Below are 15,682 nucleotides of genomic sequence, written 5' to 3'. Positions count from 1 at the left end.
TTTTCAACATATGGAATAAAGTTATAGCAATTTTTAATATTCTTGTCTGCTAATTCTAATACCTTTTGATTTACTGTCTCCTTATTGGATGTATTTTCCTGCTTCTTTGCTTGCCTTGTAATTTTGATTGAATGCTAGGCATTGGTGAAATTTACCATGTTGCATGCTTGGTATTTTGTATTTCTATAAATATTCTTGAGTTTTATTCTGGGACATAGTTAGTTGTTAACAGTTGCATCACTTCAGGACTTGCTTTTAAGATTTGTTAGGCAGGATTTGAGAAATATTATGTCTAGGGTTAATTCACCCCATTACTGAGGCAAGATGCTTTTTAATGCTCTACTAGGTACCTCATGAATTAGGAAGTTTTTCAGTCCGGCCAGTGATAGCAGATACCGTTCCTGGTCTTACGTGAGTGTTGGGTAGTATTACTTATACTTCTGTGGGACAATTCTTTCCCCAGGCTTGGGTACTTTCTTCAAACCTGTATGCTGGTCAGTACTCCCATGAATACTGGAGGAAACTTTCTGCAGATCACTAGTTTTCTCTCAGTACAACTTAATCCTCTTCAGTACTGTGTAATGGACCTTAGTGACCTTAGTTTCCCTGAACACTCAGCTTTACCTCCTCAACTTGGAGTTTGCCAAGCTCTGCCTGTCTGCCCCCCTACTACACTGCAGCCTGAAAATTTTCTCAAGGCAGGAAGCTGCAGCCATCATAGAGCTCACCCCACTCATCTCCTGTTTCTCAGGGATCTCTGTCCTTTGTACCTGACGTCCATTGTCTTTGCTTGTGTATTGATTGTTTCAGGCAGAAAGGCAATTCTAATCTTTGTAACTCCCTCTTGACTGGAAGTGTAAGTTAATCCATGGGATTTGATATATAGTGCAGTGACCATTCTTCATTTTAAATGGTCTGTATTTTTATGTTTGATTTTTTTCCCCTCTAACTTGAATTACTTAGATGCTATTTAGTTATTTCTAAATGACTTTTTTCTCCATGCTTCTATTGTGACCTCTAATTTTATAGCCTTGTGAACAGAAAATGTGGCCTGTGTGATAAAAACTTGTAGAGAGACAAACCAGTTCACTAGATGGATGATCACAGGATTTTTCTAGGTTGCCTGGCAGTGAGCTAGCAGGACTGAACCCACAGCCCAGGCCCAGCTCTCCAGGGGCTGCTGAGAGAATCTGAAACCACATCCATCGTTCCTGGCTGACCCTCCTGCCTGTCAGTTTCATCCTGCTCAAAGTGATGCCTGCTTGATGTTTCTTTTCCCAGCTCTCATGATGGTTCCATAGATGTCTGAAAAACACTTGTGAAGTATTCAAGTTTTCTAGAATTCACATCCTTTTTTTTGTTTTTTTTACAGTTGTCTTGCACACACTTAATCTGACAGGAAGTTTTTATAATGATATATCCTTACTGGATCTTTTCAAAGTATTCAACTTAGTTTTCTAGAAACAACTACTATTTTTCACATTCATATTTTATTGGTTTATATAATATTTAAATTAAGAACATAGTCCTAGCATAGGACTTCCCTGGTGGTGCAGTGGTTAAGAATCCACCTGCCAATGCAGGGGACATGGGTTTGGGCCCTGGTCCAGGAAGATCCCACATGTCGAGGAGCAACTAAGCCCGTGAGCAACAACTACTGAGCCTGAGCTCTAGAGCCCATGAGCCAGAACTACTGAGCCCGCGAGCCACAACTACTGAAGCCCGTGCGCCTAGAGCCCATGCTCCACAACAAGAGAAGCTACTGCAATGAGGAGCCTGCCCCTGCAATGAAGAATAGCCTGCGCTCACCGCAACCAGAAGAAGCCCATGCACAGCAACGAAGACCCAACGCAGACCAAAAAAAAAAAAAAAGCTAGCATAAGCAGGATTGGAACAACTCAACAGATTGGAACAGCTCAATGCTGGAGAGGGTGTGGAGAAAAGGGAACCCTCTTGCACTGTTGGTGGGAATGTAAATTGATACAGCCACTATGGAGAACAGTATGGAGGTTCCTTAAAAAACTAAAAATAGAACTACTACATGATCCAGCAATCCCACTACTGGGCATATACCCAGAGAAAACCATAATTCAAAAAGACACATGCACCCTAATGTTCATTGCAGCACTATTTACAATAGCCAGGTTATGGAAGCAACCTAAATGCTCATCGACAGACGAATGGATGAAGAAGATGTGGTACATATATACAATGGAATATTACTCAGCCATAAAAAAGAACGAAATTGGTTCATTTGTTGAGACGTGGATGTATCTAGAGACTGTCATACAGGGTGAAGTAAGTCAGAAAGAAAAAAATACCATATATTAAAACATATATGTGGAATCTAGAAAAATGCTACAGATGAACCTGTTTGCAGGGCAGAAATTGAGACACAGATGTAGAGAACAAACATATGGACACCAAGGGGGGAAAGCGGCAGGGGTGTGGGGATGGTGATGTGATGAATTGGGCGATTGGGATTGACATGTATACACTGATGTGTATAAAATTGATGACTAATAAGAACCTGCTGTATAAAAAAAAAATAAAATTCAAAAATTCAAAAAAAAAAAAAAAGAATACCAGACAGTGATGAAGTACCAGAGAGCAGGGAGGTAACACGATCTGATAAAAAAAAGAACAAGCATGGGTGGACATACAGGAGTAGCTTACTAGCCTCCAGCCTTCAGCATGTCAGGGACTTTGATGTTTATTACAGGAAGAATAGAGAACATCAGTTGTGTAGGGTTAAAGTTAAACATGCTTCTAATATGGTAGGTAAGTCCTGTTAATTATGTTTTTCAAACCTTGTATGTTTTTTTTCTTCTTGATCTTTAAATTCTAAAAGAGATGATTTTAATTTGTTATTTTCTCTGAGTAGGTCTCCCAGTTTTTGTTTTATGTATCCTGAAGCTATGCCAGATAGAAAGAGAAACACGACATTTCTTTACACGTACTATAACTTTTATCAATGTAAATATCCTTGATCCATTTTCATGCTATTAACTATGAATTCTATCTATTATATTACTATATCACATCTTTATTTTTATTAATATTTGCCTGCTATGTCAGTCTATTAGTTAATTTTTAATACTTCATGATTTTAGGAGTGGCTCTCGTATTAAGATATGTTTTGATTTATTTCTGTTATACTTCCTTGTGTGTGTGTAAGATTGATTACCTTTCCTTTGCTTTTTTTCTTCCTTCTAGTGCAGCATTTCATAACCCTGGATGCATACTAGGATCACCTAGGAACCTTTCAGAAAACAATTTAACATCTAAACTTTACCCCAGAATCTCCGGGGAGGAGAGTGGTTATCAGCATATTTTTTTAAAGCTTGTAGCATGAAGTCAGGATTGACAACACTAGTTTTTCTATTCCTGTAGTGCTTCTTCTTAAGTTCTCAACAATCACATTTAAAATTATAATTTTCTATCAGTGGATAGACTGAAACAGCTGTGGCAGTCAAGGTAAAATCAGAGAGGCAGAAGTAAGAGCATTAATGAATAAGGAACTTATTATAGGGATTCAAGTTGACGCAATTGTGATTGCTGGTGGAACAATTTGTTGCCTGCCTCTGGTATTGGCCTGAAGTCATTATAAGTTAGCCAGCCCAGCAGTTGGGAAGGAAAGCTGAACAAGAACAGGAGCAGGGACAAACTGGAAACTGCTGGGGGGAAAAATAATGGAGCCTGTATCTGTCTGTCGTTCTCTACCTTAGATGACTTGTATGACCTGAAGCCTGCAGGCTGGGTGCTGCCCCACACCAACAAGGTGAGCCAGGAGATCAGCAACAACATGCATGAGGTACCACAGTGCCCGGCACCCTCCACCAAGCTTCCACAGTGTGGAATATATGGCTGCTGCTTCCCTTATGGCTTCTGGATCTCCAGCAAATTTCTCTTGTTGTGAACTGCATTGTAATTCTGAGACTGACTTCTTGGAGTTAGGCTAACCTTCACAGGTTGAGGGCTTAGTCCTCTGTGAGACTGCCCTCACTTCAGACACAAGCTGCGACTCCTGGATTCCCAGGCCACCTGCACTTCTGAACAACTGGCTACAAATTTGGGGGTTCCCACTACCCCCTCAGGTTTGATAAGTCACTAGAATGACTCACAGAACTCAAGAAAGAGCTATACTTATGGCCACAGTCTTATGATAGCAAAAGGCTGCAAATCAAAACCAGACAAAAAAGGAGAGACACATAGGGTAGGCCTTGGGAGGGTCTCAAATGGGAAGTTTCTGTGTCCTCTCCCCAGGCAGTCAGGAAGCGTCACACTCCTGGCATATCAACATGTATTACCAGCCAGGAGGCTTAGCCAAGCTTCGAGTCCAGAGTTTTATTGGGATTCTATTACCCGAGCATGATGGCTTGAATTCTTGGCCATGTGATTGAAGTCAATCTCCAACCCCCAACCTTCGCCCCCCACCCCATGGAGGTTGAATTGGTAGAATTGGTATGGAGGTTGAATTGGTAGAATTGGTATGACTTGGCTCAGAGCCCTAACCCTCTAACCACATGGTTGATCTTTCCAGTATGGCCAGCCCCGTCCGGGAACTATCTAGGGGCTCGACAGCCATGAATAACAAAGACACACCTATCCCTTGGGAAATTCTGAGAATCTAGAGATTCCCTCCCAGAAACCAGGACCAAAGGCCAGTCAAATTCTTGACTATACAATGCGAAAGCTAAATGGAAACTAGACATGTACCGGAATTCTGGGGACCATAGTTCCAGCTTAGATGACACTGTGCAACACCACCACAACAGTATTATCTCTGACTCCCCTGCACCCCACCAAGAAAACACCCTTAGTATACTGCCACTCTCCTTGGTGCTTCTCTCTCACTACCAGCATACAGACCAACTCCAATGCTTTATCACAATCATGTGGATTTTAGTTTCGGATTGCCATTAATATTTTAAAATATTATCCCTTCTCTTTTTTTTTTTTTTTTAACATCTTTATTGGGGTATAATTGCTTTACAATGGTGTATTAGTTTCTGCTTTATAACAAAGTGAATCAGTCATACATAAACATATGTTCCCATATGTCTTCCCTGTTGCGTCTCCCTCCCTCCCACCCTCCCTATCCCACCCCTCCAGGCTGTCACAAAGCACCGAGCCAATATCCCTGTGCCATGCGGCTGCTTCCCACTAGCTATCTACCTTACTACGTTTGTTAGTGTGTATATGTCCATGACTCTCTCTCTTTTTAAGGAGTTACTTCTTTTTCTTTTTTAATAAATTTATATATTTTATTTATTTATTTTTGGCTGTGTTGGGTCTTCATTGCTGCATATGGGCTTTCTCTAATTGCAGTAAGAGGGGGCTATTCTTCATTGTAGTGCGCGGGCTTCTTATTGTGGTGGCTTCTCTTGTTGTGCAGCATGGGCTCTAGGCACGCGGGCTTCAGTAGTTGCAGCACATGGGCTCAGTAGTTGCAGCTCGCAGGCTCTAGAGCACAGGCTCAGTAGTTGTGGCACATGGGCTTAGTTGCTCCGCGGCATGTGGGATCTTCCCAGATCAGGGCTCGAACCTGTGTCCCCTGCGTTGGCAGGCGGATTCTCAACGAAAAGCAAAGGTTAAAGTCAAAGAAACAGATCGAGCATGGAGTCCGATTTAGCTCTTCCCTGTTACAGAAACAACAGTTTAGATGTGGCCAATACAAGTGAAAATAATATATTAATTTTTTAGTCTATTTCTTTTCCCTTTAGAATGGAATGCAAAGGCTAGTTTAAGGTCAGTGCAAAATTAGTTGCTAGGAAATGGAAGATGTCTTTCTGTTTAGGATATTTGGGATTAGTAATCAAAGTGTTCTCTAATGTGAGGTACATACAGTACATATGTCTTATTGTTTTTATAGGAAGCAAAATAGATACAATAAATGCCAGGAACAAGATAGTACTGAGGAATTTGTAGAGATTGCAGTTAAAGTGTTTCAGAAAGAGGGATCCCTTCCACAGCCCAAGAGTGGGCTTTTGTCCAACACTCAGAAATGAATTGTCCAAGGAGACACATGTGCTGACAAAGCAAGAGGCTTTATTGGAAAGGGGCGCCCAGGCGGAGAGCAGCAGGGTCAGGGAACCCAGGAGAACTGCTCTGCCACGTTGCTCTCAGTCTCGGGTTTTATGGTAATGGGATTCGTTTCCAGGCTGTCTCTGGCCAATCATTCCACCTCAGGATCCTTCCTGGTGGTGCGCACATGGCTTAATCAAGATAGATTCCAGTGAGAAGAATTCTGGGAGGGTGGTAGGACATACGGACTGGCGTCTCCTCTCTCTTTCTGACCTTTCCTGAATTCTTCTGGTTGGTGGTAGCTTGTTAGTTCCTCATTCCTTACCAGGACATCCTGTTGTAAGATGACTCATGCAAGTGGTTACTATTGTGCCTGGCCAGGGCAGGCGGTTTCAGTCAATGGTTCCCCTAACAAAAGCAATGCTTAAATTTAGCAGTATCACTTTGATAATTTTTGTAAAAGAAAATCAAATGTGTGCAATTAGATGAAACAAATAGGTCATTAAAATTTTTAGTTGTGGCACAAGATGACTAAAATTCAAAAGTAAATGATAAGCTCTGAAGAGGGTCTGATTTCATGAACATACTTCTGATATATTAGTTTATTTGTTGTTAATGACAATTTTAAAAAATGGAAGGGCCATTTGATTTAAGCTAATGATACAATATTCCCAACAATTATATTTCCACATGAAGTTTTGTTGTTGTTGCTATTGTTATTGCAAAATTTCTCCCCTTTCAAAATTAAATACTGTGTTGTTATGGGTATTTAAAATTCAATGCAAGGGTTTGAAGATGGTACTTGATTTACCATGTAGAAATAAAATTACTGTTGTCAGCACTTATGTTTGAAAAATCTTGTCAGGACAATTGAATTATTTTGAAAAACAGTGTTCATTCAAAGGAGAGGATTTCATTTGTTAAAATGATCATTCTAAGGCTCATCTCAACAACTGTGCTTTTATGTTTTGTTCTCCCAGAATCTTTTGCCTGTATCCTTTTCTCAGCTTCACGCCTTTCTCCACCTCTTTCCCTTTAACTTCTTGACCTTTTTCCTATCAGCTTGTACTCTTTAAACAAACCCATTTTCTCTGTTACTACTTCTCTTCCATTCTCTACAAGATATCAAGAAAGGGGCTTTATTACCTACTTTCTCAACTTTCAGATTCTCTTACTTGTTTCTCAAGTTTGCAGCAGAATTTTGTGCTCTAATGACCAAATACAATGACATCTTGCAGACCTCATCCCGAGATTGATACCAATGGCTTCACACCTTCATTCAAAATTTTCTTCCTTTATTTTCTGTGTCAATGAAAAAAATTAATCAAGAGTCATTCTAAGAAAGAAATAGTTTTATTTGAGCCAACCTGAGCATTATAACCCAGGATACAGTCTTTCAGAAAGCTCTGAGGACTGTTCCACCTGTTAGAGGTCAAAGCACAGTCATATAAGTTTTTGAGACAAACGGATATACATCAAAGGGCTATATGTCAAAGTAATATATTGACAGTTTACATAGTCCAAAAAGGTGAGTAGTGATCATTGTGATCCCTTATAGGATTAAGGAAGGAATGTTATCACCTAAGGAGTTACTGTAACAGGGAAGAACAAAATCTGACTCCATGTTGGATCCGTTTCTTTTACTTTGACCTTTGCTTTCCATTGCTTTTATTCTGTCTATATCTATAGGCATACATAATGGCCTGCCTCAGGGAACCCTGCTCCTCTGCCTGAATGTTAAACTAAAGTGCCTTTGTTCAGCTCACAGAGAAACACCCTGACCCTGCTCACCTGTAAATGGCTGCAGAAAAGAAGAAATAACACATGCTCTCCCTGAGGCTGGCCAAAACCAGGAGTATTTTGCAAGACTTATGGCCTTTTTACTTTACTTCCTCACCTCCTCCCCATCTCTGCTCTATAAAAGAAACTAACATCCAGACCCTGATAAGATAGTGCTCTAGGACACTGGTCCACCATCTTCTTGGATGCCCGACTTTCCGAATAAAGTCTCTATTCCTTGCCTCAACAAGCTTCGATTTGGTAACATTACCTTGCTGGCACTAATGAAACAGGAGGGAAGGGGGCAGGGCACAACCTTTGAAAGAATGACATAGTCTGAGGACATGACATAAACTGCGTAGAACCAAATGGGTCCAAGATGACAGACAAGTCAACTTCAACTAGACCTGGAGCCTCAGTACATGCTCATTGTAACACATCAGCAAGCTAAATGACACACCCACAGGTCCCATGACAGTTCTAAGGCCGACCATGAGGATAAAAAAGTGGACGGTGGCTCAATTCCTGGAATTCCCTGCCCCTTCCTGAAATCGCTGGAATACTCCTCCCACTCATTAACCTATGAAATTACCCACCCCTATGAAAACTGACAACCCCATACCCTGATGCCACTCTCGCCTTCTGAGATGGACTACACTCTGTGGAGTGTTTCTCTCTAAATAAATTCACTTCTCACCTATCACTTTGTCTCTCGCTGAATTCCTTCTGCGATGAGGTATCAGGAACCTGAGCTTCATTAAGTCCTGAAACCAAGTGTATGATCTCAGTTGGAAGACCATGGGGTTTTGGCTGGGTTCAAGTCCTGGCCTCATCGGTTCAAGTCCCAGTCTGAGGTGCATGGTTTCACTAGGAGAAAATTGCTTCTTTCCTTTTTTTTTTTTTGGCTAGTAGACATTCCTGTGTCTTCTAAGGAGATCTGGTTAATGTATAATGCAGATGCATAGTGCACACTAAAGGGGCAGGGGTAATGGCTCAAATGGCAGAGAAAATTTTACATTAATCTTTTTTTTGGTCCTACCTTAAAATAATTTTATTCAGCATCTGTAATGCTGCATTTTCTTGAACCTCTTCCTATCATTTTGACCAACAGTTATCTGTCTTTCTAAATTCCTTTCGTTACCCACCACTTCTTCTGTAAGAGTCAGGGATTACATTAGGTTACAAAAAAACAAAAGTTCAAAAATAGTGGCTTAACATAATAGGGGTTTTTCTTTCACCTATACCAAGTTTCTAGTTAGTATGGAAGTTCCCTTAAGTTACCATGCACAGAGAGACCAAGGTGGCTCCCATCTTTCTATTTCACCATCCTCACCACTAGTTCCATGCTCAAGATCACGTCATGTTCCAAGAGAGAACCTGGGCCTTCACCACCACATCAAAATTCCAGGTAACCAGGAAGGGTAAAATAACACCTCCAACTTACATCAATTCCCTGAAGAAATCTTTTGGAAATTCCATAATATCATTTGCCAGAACTTAGTCACATGTCTATACCCAGCCACAAGGACGGCAAAGTGCCCTGTTAAAACCAAGAAACATGTTATTAATGAAGATGCTTCTAAAGATAGCTGCATATTTGCTAGATAACGATCAGTCTCTGCCACAGTCTGTTTTCTCAAACACTGCCTACATGATCAGAAATGATCCATGCTTGTAAATGGTGAGTGGAGTGGGCTTATTAAGTAATAATACAATGATTTATTTACACTATTTATTAAGCACCCACCATGGGCAAGGCATTGTGCTGCCTTTATGCATGTTACCTCAAACTTTTGTAGTAATTCTTCAAATGAAGTCCTGCTATTACTATTTTAAGGAGGAAAATGAATCTCAGAGAGATTAGAGTCAACTTGTTTAAGGATGTATGGATAGAAATGAGCTGAGGTTGGGTTTGAATTCAGCTAGTATGGTTCCACAGCCTATTCTCTTTTTCATTATACATGGCCCACACTGAATATTCATATTCATAGTCTTTTGTCCAGTCATGTGGCATTGACACTGGACTATTCAAAATTATAGAATTGTTTGTTTGGCTGCAATGACAATTACTACTTGATTTAAGCTTTTTATCAAGACAGAGATCACCAGGTAAACTGGTACCACAGGGAGGTGGTTAAATCTCAACTGTTGTGTGGGTGCAGATGAGGTCACACTGACAGAAGGAAACAACTTTCTGTTGCTCTCTGCCTGAGAAACACGGGACCTCAGCTCTCTGCAAAATCTCCTACCCAGGTATTTCAAGGCTTCCTAAACAGGTCCACCCACTCCCAAAATACTGCCTTTGTTGTGCTGGGCTGTGCATGTCTAACATCTGTCCTAAATCTTGAAACTTTACCCCACTTTTTATGGAGAAATAAGAGAGGCCGGGTACAAGAGGCCAGAACTGTTATGCCAGTGGTACTTCCTCCACATGGAAGGAAATATCAGGAGTGAGAAGAAACATTCCTCTCTGCTCCCCATCTCTATAACTATCTTGCTTCAGTTTTGCTTTTTGTGTGTGTGTGTGTGCTAGCAGAGAACTCAAGTAGGGTTGTGTGATACCATTATTAATGTGCTTTTCATTGAAAAAGCTATTTTAGAATACCTCTCTGTTCTTTAGACATGAGTCAAGTAGGGAATAAGCCAGGAGACAAATCTACTACTGATAGTTGCTGTTCTGTCAGAATTCTTCTTTTTCTTCCTCTTACTTTGTCAGCTTTTGTGCTGCACTGTGCTCTTTGTTTCTGGTTGCTTTTTCTGTTAGCTGATTTCTCTCCCAGGATACTCCTTACCCTTCCAAGAAACAAACTTCTGGTAGGTTTGCTACACCAGTTTATTCAATAGGTGCCAACATACACAAATCAAGCTGAGGATCCTCTTTACATGCTAATTAGATTCTTAAATTTGCAAAAACTTAAAATCCTCAAGGTTGGCATGGGCCTAAGGTATTTTGCAGACAACTTGCAATCTCCTCTCCCCTAGCCTTCAGCTACTCCCTCTATGTAGATGACCTCCAAGTGCAGGTCTCTATCTCTGCCCTTGTCCCAGCAGCCTGCTAGATATCTCTACTTAGTTGTATCCCTTGAATTGCAACTTGAACCTGTCCAAAGTGAAACTTCAACCTTTCCAGAATGGAGCTCATCAACTCTTACTTGTTCTTTCTGTAATTTGTTCTCTTCAACTGGTTTCTCTCTCACTATAAGGGCTAACCATTCTAGTTGCTTAGATCCAAGATGTTCTATCTCTCTGGGATTTTCTTACCCATAATATGTGTTGTCAAAGTTCTCTTCTTTCAGGATCTAATCCAATTTCCATCCTGCACCTCTTTGGTCAAAATGAATCCTTTTCCCCTATATCCCAGTATGACTCTCTAATTCTTTAAAGCATTGGCATGATCTCCCTTGTATCAAATTTTGTATCTCCTGATTTTTGTACAAAAATACATTAAATGAGCACCTACTGTATAATGTATTAGATATTCTCTATGTGTTTATTTAGTCTTCATACCATCCATTTTACAGATGGAAAAATTAAAGCTGTTTCCTTATCTGCAAAAACAACAACAACAAAAACTAAAAAACAGGGACTTCCCTGGTGATGCAGCGGTTAAGAATCCACCTGCCAATGCAGGGGACACGGGTTCGAGTCCTGGTCCAGGAAAATCCCACAAGCCATGGAGCAACTAAGCCCGTGCACCACAACTACTGAGCCTGTGCTCTAGAGCCCGCAAGCCACAACTACTGAGCCCACGTGCCACAACTACTGAAGCCCACTCACCTAGAGCCCATGCTCTGCAACAAGAGAAGCCACTGCAGTGAGAAGCCCATGCACCATAACGAAGAGTAGCCCCTGCTCGCTGCAACTAGAGAAAGCCCATGCACAGCAACGAAGACCCAATGCAGCCATAAATAAATAAATAAATAAATTTATTAAAACAACAACAAGAAAAATACAACTCTAAACCTAAAATGAACCATTAATATTTTAAATACTTCTAGTGTCTGGTATAATGTCAGCTTAATAAATGTATTTTTCCTCTGGCATTCTAGCACAGTGTTTGATACATACTAAGTATTCAGTAGTAAATATCATGTATCATACAAAATGTTTATTGGACTACATTGAGGTAAGATGAACATCAAATTTCATGAAAACCTATAGTGTGTCCATTTTGTACAAGGCGTAATTTTTTTTTTATGAATTAATTTATTTTTGGCTGCGTTGGGTCTTTGTTGCTATGCAGGGGCTTTCTCTAGTTGCGGCGAGCGGGGGCTACTCTTTGTTGCGGTGCTTGGGCTTCTCATTGCGGTGGCTTCTCTTGTTGCGGAGCATGGCTGTAGGCACGCGGGCTTCAGTAGTTGTGGCTCGCGGGCTCTAGAGCACAGGCTCAGTAGTTGTGACGCATGGGCTTAGTTGCTCCACGGAATGTGGGATCTTCCCGGACCAGGGCTCGAACCCGTGTCCCCTGTATTGGCGGGCGGATTCTTAACCACTGTGCCACCAGGGAAGACCTACAAGGCATATTTTATATTTGGCTTGAACTTTTTACAGTGATAGAGTGTAAAAGGCAAAAGATTTAGCATCCTTTATTCCTCCCCAATATCACCAGAAGGAAGTAAACAACAGTTATCAGTTATCAGCAGTGAACATGATGTCAACATTTCTCAAGACAAAGTATCACAAAGCAGGAAAAGAAGAGATACTATCACCAAACAGGTGTTCATGAGGTATTTACTGCCTATTTAAAAATGCTTTATAGGACATTTAAAAACTGTAGGACAGTTTGCAGGTTTGTTCTTTTTTTTTTAAGAGTTCAAGATATCTATGAAAAATCTATTAACTTTTATGGCACTTGGGAGGATGAGGCCAAAACATCTCAGAAGGTACTTTTCAGGGAGTGTGAGGAAACCCTAGATAACCAGCAAGGATCAGATTATTCATGCTAATCAGGAAGGGCTGGCTCAGGAGCAGGGTGAGGAGACTGGCCTTGGTGGGGGGACCACAGAGCACCCTCTTTGGTCCCCAGTTGCACTGCTGCTGGGCAACCAGCCAGGGCTGCCCCTAAGGATACCAGACCTTCCCTCACCAAAGAGTCTCTGTTGTCCAATAGCCTCCAGGACCCACTGCCTACAAAGCTCATGGGGAAAACCAACCCCAAACCTGGAGAAACTGATAACATGAAATAGGAAGGGAGAAAGGCAAAAAGAAATAATGGTGGTGATGGTGGGTTTTGTTTAACCTTTGCTCGGATGCAAAGAGAAACAGCCAGAATGACTACTAACTAGTATTACTACCATTACTATATGGCTCTGTGCTAGTCCTCTACAAGTATAAAAATTATTGTATCCTGGAAATTAAAGTCAAGTTTAATAGGATGGTGATAAAGCATATCAGATAAAGCTCACTGGGGACAAGTTTGTAACAACATTAGGTTTATGAACTTGCTGTAACAATCAACATGAGGAACCAGGGGTCTCTCCTAAGAGGGAGTAGGGAAAGACTTTTAAAAATAGGGCTTGGGGATTCCCTGGTGGCGCAGTGGTTAAGAATCCGCCTGCCAATGCAGGGGACACAGGTTCGAGCCCTGGTCTGGGAAGATCCCACATCCCGCGGAGCAACTAAGCCCGTGCACCACAACTACAGTGCCTGTGTTCTAGAGCCCATGCGCCACAACTACTGAGCTCACCGCCACAACTACCGAAGCCCATGCGCCTAGAGCCCGTGATCCACAACAAGAGAAGCCACCGCAGTGAGAAGCCCATGCACCGCAACAAAGAGCAGCCTCCGCTCGCTGCAACTAGAAGAAAGCCCGCGCACAGCAACGAAGACCCAACGCAGCCAAAAATAAATAAAATAAAATAAATAAAACATTAATAAATAAATAAATGAAACTAGGGCTTGGATGATTCTAAAGAAGAACCAGGGGAAGTAGGGGCTACCTCTGGTTTGATTATCACAGTAATCTCTGCCCAGGAGGTGAGAGAATCAAAGCAGGGCTGGGGAAGTCCGGGTAAGAAAGCAGCAATAAAAAAATAAAATTAAAATCCATGTAAATATTCACAGTAGTCGAAGGGTGGAAGCAACCCAAGTGTCCATTGAGTGATGAGTGGATAAACAAGATGTGGTAAATATATACAATGGAATATTATTTGATCTTAAAAAGGAAGGACATTGTGACACATGCTACAACTTGGATGAATTTTCAGGACATTATGATAAGTGAAATAAGCCAGACACAAAAGGACAAATACTGTATGATACCCCATATATGAGGTACCTAGAACAGTCAAATTAACAGAGGCAGAAAGTGAAATGGTGGTGGCCTGTGGCTGAGAGGGGCATGGGTGGAAACAGGGAATTAGTATTTAATGGTATGGAATTTTCAGTTTGGGAAGATGAAAAAGTTCTGGAGAAGGATGGTGGTGATGGTTGCACAACAATATGAAGGCATTTAATGCCACTGAACTGCAGACTTAATTATGGCTAAAATGGGAAATTTTATGTATGTATATTTTACCACACACACACAAAAAGTAAAAAAAAAACAACAACACAAACGCTTAAAAAAGAAGTAGTGATCTTTAAATAAGGGGAGGGTTTGTGTAGCCTTGGCCATGTCTTGTTAGAAACAGATCAGAACTGAGTTGTAGTCCCAACTCAGATCCTTACTAACAGCATGACCTTGAATGAGCTGAATCCTCTCTCACCCTGGGCCTCAGTTTTCTCCTTTATGGAATGTGGGGTAAGGCTGAATCATCGCCAGAGTCCCATCTAGCTCTAACAACCTGGGGCCCTTGAGGCTGGGCAAGTGGGGGTCTAGCGGAGCTGCTGTGCTTACCTCCACCCTTGTGACCTTAAGCCCAGAGGGACCAGAAACATCACAGTCTGACTACCAGCAGTGTTGAAAAGCTGACTCAGGTCCTGTTTCCTTAGAAACTATAAATTTAAGATAAATGTGGAATGCTGTGTCTGGAAACCTCTTATCTGAATCTCTGCCCCTGGGTTGGAAATCGAGGTAGTTTCTCTGTATCAAAGTGACACACATGGCCCAGATTCTTTAAGAGGAGCTGTTCTCTCTGAAATGACTTCAAACAGCAAAGTTTCTCATAGCCTATGATTTTAGAGAACAAGATTTATCGGCATTTTACCCTTGTTAATTAACAAAAGCAGTTTTTATAGGTTCATGACAGAATTGAAAAAGCAAAGTCTCTGAGCAGAGTGGTGTGGCTTTAAGATAAATTCTGTTGTGAAAGGAAAAGGGAACGAAATGAGTCCACTGTGGGACAAGGCTGCTTTCAGATTCTAGAGCCCCATGTTCTTCTGTCTGCCCTCCCTCTTTTCCTTTTGGCCACGCGGCTTGCAGGATCTCAGTTCCCTGCCCAGGGATTGAAACAGGGCCATGGCAGTGAAAGCCCAGAAACCTAACCAGCGAACTCCCTGCCCTCCCTCTTATTTACATGGTTTCGATTTGTGAATTTGATGCGTACATTGTTCTGCTTTGGGACAATAACCTTTAAGATTACCAATCAAATGTTATTATACACAAAATCCAATAAACTATAAATCTCCTTACATTATAATACCATTCATTTAAAGTGTGTCTTTATGTTAAAATGAAAGTACATTACTATGAAAACTTGTTTCAAAGAAGTCCACACATAATTTTAACTCCCCAATATTTTTAAATTACGAGCATGTTTTCAGGATACAAGTTCTTTAATGTAAATAGCATTTCCTAAGTTGTAAATTGTGATAAAACTGATCCATGTTCCAGTAGTACCTTTGAAAACAAAAGGTGTTCTTTGAAAATTTATCAATGCTTCCAGAGGATAAAAAGCACAATTGATAAAAGTTTATATACTTCAACTGATTCTAC

The sequence above is a fragment of the Delphinus delphis genome, chromosome 8 (assembly GCF_949987515.2).
Source record: "Delphinus delphis chromosome 8, mDelDel1.2, whole genome shotgun sequence".
NCBI lineage: Eukaryota > Metazoa > Chordata > Mammalia > Artiodactyla > Delphinidae > Delphinus > Delphinus delphis.
This window is presented reverse-complemented; position numbering follows the sequence as displayed.